We start from the raw sequence: 12,054 nt of genomic DNA on the forward strand, positions 1-12,054 counted from the left end.
TTTCTCCCTTCTCTGTTTCAGTGCAGTATACATTATTGAACCCATCTTACTCAGTCTCTCCCCAACCCCAAGGACAGTCCCATTCTACAACAGTGGCAACATGCAATATTTGTCCCGAATGGCTAGAGAAGCTGTGGTATATTCAACTCCATTTTAAAGTCTTGACATGCATCTAGAGTCAATGCTGAATCTATTATTTTTATTTTATATGTCTTGCTTACAAAGTTCACATACATTGTGTTTAACACTATCTTTCATTCACATTGTGTTTTATATAACCATGCCTATGCATTAAGTTTTATAAAATTAATCACCTTTAGACCTTGCCCCTCATTACCCTGTCTTTTCAGGTCCCCACTGGATCTTTCCCTTTTCCTCTACCCCCTCCTTCACCTATCAAATTATGCAACTCTGTGATTTTGCCCCCTATCTCACTCTGCTATCCTCACCCCGCTGCTCCCACCCCACTTCCCCTTGGGTTCCCATATATGTCTTACTAGTTAGCCTACTATTTTTACATTGATGCATAAGACCATTACTGTAAAAATAGGATAAGTAGTCAATGCTGTATTTTGGAAGTTGATTTTTCTATCAGCAGTTCCTCTACACTCATTGTTGACTCATCTATAGACCATAAAGAAGATATCCTTTCCCCTGAGGCCTGGCAGGTGCAGGCAATCACGGCCTATGAACAAAAAGCCTTTTGCACTCTGACCTAACAGATGCGAGATGTCATAGCCTGATCCCAAAGGGTCCTGATAGATGCATTATCGATGAACTTTTACAATAGACCTTCAAAACCAGTCACGATTGAGGAAGCAATTTTATTAACGTGACAGGAAAAATCCATGTGGTCACCAGCTGTAATAAACGGAATAGCATTTCCCTTTAATCAATCAAGCAATTGTTAAGCTCCTATCCTGACATTAGTTTCTTAAATCCTTAAATTCTCACTTCCAGATACCCTGCCTTTAGTTTTTCTGATAAATTTCCAGCCAATTTTGGGTTTTGTAACCTTTAGCTCCTACCACAACAGCACAAGAGTGTACCATTTTCCCTTTTATGTCTATTAAAGCAAAAGAAGCTTTGTAAAAGCAAAACAAAGTGAGAGTGGCCAGTTCTTTTGTTTTAATATATAGGAGTTGTTATTGCTATTTATTGTCAAGGCGGAACCAACTCATAACTGACCCACAAGTGTGTTTTCAGAGGCTGTAAATCATAAAGAAGGTAAGGGCCCATCTTTCTCCCAGGTAGCAGCTGAAGAATTAGAACTGCCTACTTTTGAGTTGACAGTGCTCCTCACACTAGACCACCAGAGCTCCCCGTGGCAATGCTCTACAACTCAAGCTAACAACACTTCAGCACTGCACCACTAAGACTCCTTTGTTGTTGTTGTTGTTGTTGTTGTTGTTGTTGTTGTTGTTATGGGTCATCAAGTCGCTTTTGACTCATAGAGATCCTATGTGCAACAACCCTGAAACCTGCTCTATCCTGTCCCAACTTTACTGTCCCTGACACACCTACCCTCATTACCCCAGTCACTAAATCAATCCATCTCATCGATGGTCTCCCTCTCTTGCACTGTCCCTCTACCCTCTCAAGCATGACGTCCCTCTCCAAGAACTGGTTCTTAGTTGCAACATGTCCAAAGTATGTCAAACAAAGCTTCAAAATCCTTGCCTCCGAAGGGCAGCCTGGTTTCACTCTCTCTAGGACATCTTCAGAGTAGTGAAGAGTAACGAAATCAGGCTGTCAACTTAGATGTGCCTGATCCAGGCCATGGTCTTCACAACTATGTGCTATGCATCAGAAAGCTGGACAATGAATAAGGATGATAAAAGGTAATAGCAGGAGAATTGATGCCTTTGAGCTCTGGTTGGTGCTGGAGAAGAGTATCAAATATATCATGGACTTTAATAGAACAAACAGTTTCATTCTGGAGCGGGTTAAACCAGGCTGCTCCTTGGAGGCAAGGATTCTGAAGCTCCATCTGACATGACATACTTTGGACATGTTGCAAGGAGGGATAAGTCTTTGGAGAGGGACATCATGTTTGGGAGAGTGCAGGAGGGGAAGACCCTCTATGAGGTAGATTGATACAGTGACTGGAATGATGGGGGTAGGTGTGTCAGAGACAGTGAGGTTGGCTCAAGATGGAGCAGAGTTCAGAGCTGTTGTACATAGAGTCGCTTTGAGTCGCAGGAAACTCCACAATACATCATAACAACAACAGGATGAACTTATTTGTTCTCCTGGATGTACATGGCATATCTAATACTCTTCAAGTAATTGCAAAGACTATGGCCTGGATCAGGCACATTTAGTCTCCAGACTGACATCATTGCTTTTCAGTATTCTGTAGAGGTTCCTGACTACAAACTTTCCAAGTGCATTTTGTCTTTTTAATTTCCTGGCTGCTGGTACCAAGAGTGTTGATTGTGGAGCCAAGCATAATAAATTAAAGCTGTTAGCAATCCCAATGTCTTCACCATCTATCATAATGTTGCAAACAGGCCTAGTGGAGAGAATCTTTGTATTCTTGATGTTGAGCTTCCATCAACATTGAAGGCTACAGTCCTTGACTTTCTGCAGGAAGAACTTCAGGTCCTCCCCAGTTTCAGCAAGCAGAGTTGTGTCATCTGCATAGCACAGGTTGTTTATGACTCTTCACCAATCCTGATGTCACATTCCTCCTCGGACAGCCCAACATACTGGATGATCTGTTCTGCATAAAGATTGAAAAGGTATGGAGACAGAATACATCCCTGGTGAACCCCCATCCCAATTTTGAACCACGCAGTGTCTCCCTGCTCTGTTCTGATGACTGCCTCTTGGTCCAAGTGTAGGTTTCACATAAACATAATCGAATGTTCTGGAATTCTTATTCTTCTCATAGTGAGGCATAGCTTGTTGTGATCCACACAGTTAAAAGCCTTTGCATAGTCAATGAAGAACAGATGGGCATTCCTCTAGTACTCTCTGCTTTCTGCAATGCTCCATCTAGCATTAGCCATAATATCCCTAGAATCAATCCCACTAGAATTTCAAAGCTGTCTCAGGAATAGGTTTGAAGACTTGAGCACCAATGTGCATAAACCAAATGAGCTGTGGAAGAATATAAAAAATATCGTCCATGAAGAATGCAAAAGATCATTACAAAGGCTGAAGAGGAAGAAAGGACCAAGATGGATGTCAGATGAGACTCTGAGTATCGCATTAGAGTGCCAAGAAGCCAAAGCTAAAGAAAGAAATCAAGAAATTAAAGAACTGAACAGAAAATCTCAAAGAGCAGCTCAATATGACAAAGCAATATATTATAATGAAACATGCAAAGAGCTGGAGGCAGAAAATCAAAAGGGCAAAACTCTCTCAGCATTTCTTAAGCTGAAGGAGTTGAAAAACAAATTCAAGCCACGAGTGGCAATACTTAAGAATGCTTTGGGTAGAGTGTGACAAGATCCAAGAAGCATTAAAAGAAGATGCAATGAGTACACAGAATCATTGTATCAGAAGGAATTGGCTGACACAGAAGAATTTTATGAAATAACATATGAGCAAGAGCCTGTGGTGATGAAGGAGGAAGTTCAAGTTGCTCTGAAAGAATTGGCAAAAAACAAGTCTCCAGGAGTTGACAGCGTACCAATTGACATATTTCAACAAACAGACATTGCCATGGATGTGCCCACTAAGTTGTGCCAAGAAATCTGGAGAACAGTCAGCTGGCCAACCGACTGGAAGAGTTCGATATTTGTTCCCATTCCAAAGAAGTTGACCTAACAGAGTGAGGAAATTATCAAACAAAAAGAATAGAGCCCTTTACTAAGTTAAAAACATACCTGATTTAATCCGAGTCCTTGCTTCTAGCTTCTATTACATGTCTCTGAGATAATCTCCCAGGGTTTCCAACATCATTGTACATGTCACACTAAATCATAATCACCGATTTACTTATTTGTCTGTCTCTTCAACCAGCCCTTACAAGCTCCTCAAGGTCTCTGATGTGTTCATTATAGGGTCGTTAGCTATTCATTAGCATAAAATATGCCTAACATAATAGACATTTGGGAAATGCTGAATGTATGAATGAAAAGATATGTTGGGAGCAAGTTCACACTTAAATTTGGTGGAATAAAAACTGAGAGAAAGAATATTGATTGAGTATATGCACTGGGTCAGGCAATGTATTAATACCATCATTTTTTAGATGCAACCCAGAGAAGAAGCAACAGCTCTATTTTATGAATGAGGACTTGTGACTGTGCACAAAGTTGCAATCCTACCGTCAGGGAAAATTATGAACTATTCTGAAATGAGGACATAGATTACCGTGTATTCTTTCTACAGTATCCTTCCAGGCTATTTGTACTTGGCACATCTTTGCACCACTTACAATTCTGTAAACTGTAGAAAAATTATAGTGATGCAAATTGTACTTGTCTGTGGACATGAAAATACATTTTTTTGTCCTCAGAGATGCAATTTATTATTGCTCTGTGGACATTGATCTGTTTTGCATCTATTAGCAAATTCAGATTTGTGATTCACTGTATTTATTTGTTCTTTGAAGTCTCCCTTGAACCTGTTTTTTACATTTTACAGTTTTCATTAATTCATTTTAAAATTTGACATTTATTCATTTCACATTAACATAAGTCAATAGCTCACCCTTAATATAATCTTAGTACAAGTTGTGATTCAAAGTCAATTCTATTGTTGTGTTGTTAGGTGCCATGGAGTCAAGTACAACTCTAACAACAACAGATCTGAACCCGGTCCTATCCTGTGCCATTCTCATTATCTCTGATACATCTGAGTCTGTATCAGCATGTCAGTCCATCTCTTTGAAGGTCTCCCTTTCACTCACTTACCCCCCACCCCACCATTCCTAGCATAATGTCCTTTTCCAAGGAATAGCCTCTCCTAGTAACATGCCCACTGGTTACAGTTTTTACAAGACATATCTGTTTGGGGTTTGGTAGTCCTGGGATCTTCAGTACTCTTCTCTAACACAGCTCAAAAGCATCAAGCTTCTTCTGATATCCTTAGTCATTGTCCAGCTCTCCGATGGATAGCAAGGGATTGAATAGGCTGTGGCCTGAATCAGGCACACCTCAGTCATCATTCCTCAATAATTTGGAAAATCTTTGACAGCAGACTTGCCCAATGCAATACATTTCCTGATACCCTGACTGCTGATACCAAAAGTATTCATTGTGGATCCAAGTAAAATGAAATTGTTGCCAGTTTCCATCTTCCTACCCCTCCCCTGCCCCCGCCATCTATTATGATGTTGCTTTTCAGTCCTGTGGTAAAGATTTCTGCCTTCTTGATGTCGAGATGTAATCCATATTGAAGGCTGTTGTCACTGATATTCTACAGCAAGTGTTTCAAATCCTTCTTACTTTCAGCAAGCAAGGTTATTATGTTATCTGCAAAATGAAGTTCATTGATGAGTCTTTCTCCTATCTGATGCTACATTCTTTTTCACAGAGTACAGCTTCTCAAATGGTTTATTCAACATACAGATTGACTAGGTATGCAGAAAGGATATATCCCTGGAGCACACCCTTCCTGATGCAGTGTTCTCTTGCTCCATTCAGACAACAGCTTCTTGGCACAGATATAGGTTTTGTATGAGCATAATTAAGTTGTCAGGGATTCCCATTATTCTCAATGTGAGCCATAATTTATTATGATCCATGCAGTCAAACGCTTTTGCATTGTCAATAAAACACAAAGAGACATTCTTCTGATATTCTCTGTTTTCAGCCAGCATCCATCTGACATCAGCAGTGATATCCCTGGTGCTGTGGGCTCTTTTAAACCCAGTTTTAATTTCTGGAAGTTCTCTCTCAATGTACTGTTTCAGACATTTCCAGATCATTAGATGATCTTCAGCAATATTTTGTTTGCATGTGATATTAACGCTATGATTCAATAATTTCCTCCTTCTATCCGAGTGTCCTTCTTGGAAATGGGAACTAAAATGAATCTCTTCCAGCTAGTTGACCAAACAACTGTCCTCCAAATTTCCTAGCTTAGACTAGGGAGCACATACAGGGCTGCATCTCTTATTTGAAACATATCCCATCAATTTCTGTACCTTATTTTTACTTAACAACACTTAACAAGTCTATTCGTTCTTTCTAATTAATATTCTGCACAGAAAGAGCACAGTAAATTCTCTATCACTGGCATCGTCCATCAGAGGACAAAAACTTAAAAGCAACCAAAAAAAGAAATAAATCTTTTTATAATTGTTTTTCAATAGTACAGATAAGTTATTAAAGTTTGACTTGCATGACAGTAACAGCTCACCTGACAGCTAACAGTTCTAAATTCCTGCTCAAGGCTAGATCCTGTTTCTTTTTTCTTCTAAATATTTTCTCTGTATTTCTGCCCATCTATCTTTAATAGGACCAAAGGGCATAAGTCATGTATTTTCAAATGTTTCCTCTCAGATAAACTGAACTTGGTTGCTCAGTAATGCTGGTTTGATTAACTGAACTAAACCAGCCTGGCTGCGTTCAGATCCCTCCAACTATACAGGAATACTTGCCTACTCACTCTGGTGGGTCCTGGTGAATGATCTTCAAGAGATAACACATTGTGAAATCTAGGGGGGGAACATCCAGATTTTTCCCCTTGAAGTGATCAGAAGTTTTTCAAAGCAGGAAGAGTGTGAGTTAGTGCCATAGTGAAGGGAGTTCTAGTGGCCCAGTGTGTATGCAAGGAGTTGAACTGCTGACCCAAAATAGGCAATTTGAATCCATCAGCTGCTCTTCGCAAGAAGGATGGACAATCTTTTCCCCTGTGATTTTCAGTGTCTGAAAATGCTCTGAAGGGTCAACTCTGAGTCCATTCTAATTTAACAGCAATGAGTTAAGTTGTTGACCTACTCCACTCAACACTCAAAGCCTTAGTTTTATCACCTTTGAAATAGAAATGAGAACACATACTTGCCAGAGAAGGTGTGGGTTAACGATATAAGTGGTGCACTAACCAGTGCATTTGACACTCTGGAAATTATCAATAAATCTTTATTCCTTCCACCATAAAGTACTATAATCTCCCACCTCAAGCTCCCAATGTCTACACAGCCCCTGGTTAGATGAGGACAGCAATGATGTGTAAACTATAAAATGATAGATGGGAGATATCATTCTTCAGGAAAACTAAACATGAAGCTACTAACATTTTTACATGGTCATTAAAACAAATACCTGCAAATAGGTAATTCCACAAGTTACAACTTTATGTCAGCAAACATTTAATGTTTACATAAATCATAGGATACCTCTGCAAAAAAAGAAGCATAATAAATTGAGAGATGCACAATGAATAAAATATAGCCAGTGCGGTTATTACACAAAGAATATTGATAAGTAGAAAAACAACATAATCCACTACATAAAGAAAGAAAATAAAAGGGCATTTGATAAAATCCAACATATATTCCTAATTTTTAAAAAATTCTCAAAATAGGAATAGAAGGGAAATTTCTCAGTATTTGAAATCACTTATTATGAGTCAGAGAGTTGGACAATGACTAGGGAAGATAGAAGGAGAATTGATGCCTTTGAGCTGTGGTGCTTGAGAAGAGTATTGAGGATACCATGGACTGCTAGGAAAACAAATAGATTCATCCTGGAGAGGGGTAAACTGGGCGGCTTCTTGGAGGCAAGGATTCTGAGGTTTCATCTGACATACTTTGGACATGTTGTAAGGAGGGACCCGGTCCTTGGAGAGAGACATCATGCTTGGGAGAGTGGAGGAACGGCACAGGAGGGGAAGGCACTCTATGAGGTAGATTGATTCAGTGTCTGGGGTAATCAGGATGGGTGTATTGGAGACAGTGTGATTTGCACAGGACAGAACAGAGTTTAGGGCTATTGTACATAGGGTCGCTATAAGTCGCACATGACTCGATGGCATATAACAACAACAACAACAACAAGTAAAGATATATAAAAAAAACTAATAGTCTCAAAATTTTCAAAAACTAATTCTTCTCAAAATAGAGAGACTGATGATGGAAGCAGGGATGGGACAAAAAAAAAGAAAAAGAGAGAGACTAAAAGTGTTCCCATTGCAGTGGGAACCTGAGATAATGCGCCATATTACCACTCAACATGATATTGAAAGTCCTAGCAATGGCAGTCCTGAAAGAAAGGGAAATAAAGCAGTACAGATTGGAAATGAAGAAGTAAAATTATCCCTACTGTATGTGATTGGATCCTCAGCAAAAGAGCTATTGTAATTAATTGACAGATTCAGCAAAATAGCAGTGTACAAGATCAACTTATAAAAATCAATTGGATTCCTCTACACCAAAAAAGAGAACTTTAAAGAAATAAGTAATACCACGGCAACTAATAAGAAAAAAAAAGATTCTTAGGAATAAATCTAACCAGAGAGACAAAAGACATACAAGAAAACTACAAAACACAGCTACATTCTTGTAGAATAAAGAGAGCTATATAAACAAGTGCATAATATGTTCAGCAGACTTAGTATCGTGCAAATGTCAGCACTATGCAAAGTAATCTATAAATATAATGCCATGCCAATCCAGATCCCACAAACCTCCTTGAAGGAGATTAAAGAACCAAATCCTTAACATTTTATGGAAAGGTGGGAGGCCATGTACAAGCAAAGTGCTACCGAAGAAGAGAAAAGCAGGAGGCTCCCTGCTTCCTGATTTCAACAGCGATTACTTGGCCACAGTAGTCAAATCAGCCTAAAACCTCTACCATGGCAAACACATAGACCAATGGGGAGAAAGGAGGATCCATGAACTGCTAATTTTTAAAGAAATTTTCAAAATAAGAAAAGAAGGAAAATGTCTCCATATAATTAAGGATATATACTGAAATTAATAGACACTACAAGTAAATCCATCCACCTACAGACAACTGATCTTTGAAAAAGGGTAAAAATGCACTAAATGGAGGAAAATACCATCTTTTAATAGTGCTGGCAAAGCTTGATTTCCAATTGTAGTGAAAAAGAAACTAAGCCAATACTTATAGAGGTAACTCGTGGTTGCTGTGATGCTGAACATTGTGACACTGATATGCCAAATGCAATAATGGTTACTCATGGTGGAGAGTGTTTGGTGGAGCTCCCTGATTAAAACAAGCTTGGAAGCAGGGGTAGCATCCACTTCCAAAATAGCTTGCCACTGGAAAACCTATGAACCTGGAGAAATGACAAAAGTTATACAAGTGCTCAGGTCTTTTGTTCATAGACTCGACAGCACTTAACAGCAACAAACAACAACCCAAAATGGTTCAAAAATCTAAGTATAAAATGTTGTAACTACTTTATCAAAGATAAAATGGCGACAAACTTAGAGACCCTAATTTATGGCATAAAAAAGCTATCAAGCATAAGTAAAAAAATGCACAAACAGTAGAAAATATATTGTTGTTGTTGTTGTTGTTGTTTACCATAGAGTCTGAACTGACCCATAGCTGACCCTCCAGCATGTTTTCAAAGGCAGTTAATCACATAGGAGGAGATTGATCATCCTTCTCCTGTGGTGCAGCTGGTGGATTCAAATCACATGCCTCCAGGATTTTAGTACAGATGCTTACCACTAGCCCATACAAAATAGATTAGATGACTATAATCTGGCAAATATTAAATCCTTAACGTGTGTCAAAGACTTCTTAAAAAGAGTATAAAAAGACACTCTTGTTGTTGTTGTTGTTGTTAAGTGCCGTCGAGTAGCAGGCGACTCATAGCGACCCTATGAAGGAGATTCCTCAATGCTTGTGTCTCTCTGTCTCTCTCCATGTTCATAGGGTTTCTGGAGGCAAGCTCTTATGGAAGTGGATGCCACTCCTTCTTCCAAGCTTGTTTTAATCAGGGAGCTCCACTCTCATTTTTGAGAGGCTGTAAATCCTGTGAGAGGAGCTTGCACCCCTTGCTCCTACAGAGCCATTGGTGGATTCAAAGCCCCAGAGAAGCACTGCCTTTGGGTTAGAAGCTCATCTCCATATGGACCAGGCCATGAGAGCTCCTTCATCAGCTGCTGCTGTTGTGTGCTTTCCAGTCAGAGCCGATCCATAGCTGACCCTCCGGCAGCCTTTCAGATGTAGTAACCACACTGTGGGAGAGTGCCCATCCTTCTCCAGAAGAGCTTCTGGCGGACTCGAACTTTGGCAGACATGCCTTTAGGATTGCAACACAGCTTCTTACCAATGGTGAGCTATCCTTTCTCATCCCACCAACAACAGCAAAGTTCAATAAGATAAAAAAAGAATAATAACTAGAATGTGGAAAGATTGGAACTCTAATACACTGCAGGTGGGACTGTAAAACAGTACTTCCCAAGCTTCAGTGACAAGGATACAATGTTTTAACACGAAAAGAATCACAATTGCTGGTGAAATTGGCTTTTTTAGGGGGGGAGGGAACAGAAAGACAGTAAGAGTCACAAGATTATCTCAGTACTCCCCTCCATCCATAAAATTTTATTTTCTTATTTTTTCGTATGTGTACTGTCAAATCAGATCTGACTGAAGATTGCCCCTCCTTCTCCAACCGAGCATCTAGTGGATTCAAACCGCGAGCCTTGGGTATTGCAGCGCAGCTTCTTGCCACTAGGCCACCAGAACTCCTTCCATCCATAAAATTTTAAAATAAAAACAAGTAAATTCCGATGTGGGGACTCTGGGTGGCAGCTATGGCACTCCATGGGGGATCGTGTCCATCAGCCTCATTTCCAGCGACCACACGGCCGTGCTGCAGTTGCTCCTCGCTCCCAACATCAGGTGGTGGCAGCCCGGGACCTCAGCGGGACAAAGAGATTCGTGCATAAACATGACATCCTCAAGGCTTATGGCTCCTCCGAGGAGTTGGCCGAGGACCCGAACGTGCAGGTGGCCCACATTGGTACCCAACACCCCCAACAGAAAGCTGAGGTGATGATGTGCCTTGTATGTGGTGATACTGTTCTGTGTGAGAAACCCATGGATGTGAATGTGGCAGAAGTCCGAGAAATGGTTGTCGGGGCCTGATGCAGGGTCCTTCTCCTAATGGAGGCCATCTGGACCGGCTTTTTTTCCTGTCTCAGAGAGTCTGAGGGCTCTTCTGGCCCAGTGAATTCTGGAAGACCTTCGGGGTGGACCTCACTCTTGAGCCCCAGACTGTGGACTTGGAGTAGGCTGGAGGGGCCACTACTAGACATCGGGACTTACTGCATCCAGTCACCTCTATAGTCCTCAGTGGGCACTGGAAGATGCTGTGAAACCAATGTGAATGACACAGTGACAGTGCTGCTGCAGACCCAGGAGGGGTCCACGCCAGCTCCACCTGCAGTATCACTATCCAGCTGACCAATATGGCCTGTGTGAGTGGCACCAAGGGGATGGCCCAGGTCCTCCATCTTGCTGGTGCCCAACAAAGCTGGAGGTGAACAGGGAGCCCAAGGACTTCACTGCCTTCAATTCCAGTCAAGCTCAAGCGTACAAACGGACCAGGGAATGACCAATGAGGCCAAGCATGTTTAAGAATGTCAGTACAAGGGCCTGAAGGAGAGTCCTCTGATCTGCTTGGCTGAGAATGAGCTGCTGGCTGACTTCGTTGAGGAAGTGAGGAAAGGCACTGCAGTCACCTTCCCTCAAGGCAAATACCGGATCAATAAAGACATGGTTTCCACAAGGGGGGGGGGGGGAACAAAACCAAGTAAAGCCCATGCCCCAAAAGAAATTAAACAAGCAAAATTTTGACAGTAAAACCACATTCACAGTACAATATAGTTCAAATCCTAGCCATACACCATAACAGGGACTTGGGGAATTTCTAAAAAGGAAAACACATGAAAAAGCTAAATAATCTTGCTTTCTCTTTCATCAGAATACCGGTATTAAATGGTACAACCACTGTGGAAAATAGCATGACATTTCCTTAAAACGTTAGAAATACACCACAACAAGATAAAGGTAAATAATCCAATAGAAAAATGGGCACAAGATATGAACAGACACTTCACCAAAGAAGACATTCAGATGGCCAACAAGCACATGAAGAAATGTTCAAAATCCC

The 12,054-nt window shown here is 40.7% G+C and overlaps 1 pseudogene; it reads left to right on the forward strand.

Annotated features, from left to right (window-relative positions):
• The window catches only part of LOC102853379, a 142,934-nt pseudogene extending 131,706 nt beyond the window's left edge, over nt 1-11,228 (forward strand).
• Nucleotides 11,229-12,054: the final 826 nt, after the last annotated feature.

This window comes from Elephantulus edwardii, unplaced genomic scaffold (assembly GCF_000299155.1).
Source record: "Elephantulus edwardii isolate Elephantulus edwardi_28Jun2011 unplaced genomic scaffold, EleEdw1.0 scaffold00009, whole genome shotgun sequence".
NCBI classification, from domain to species: Eukaryota; Metazoa; Chordata; class Mammalia; order Macroscelidea; family Macroscelididae; genus Elephantulus; species Elephantulus edwardii.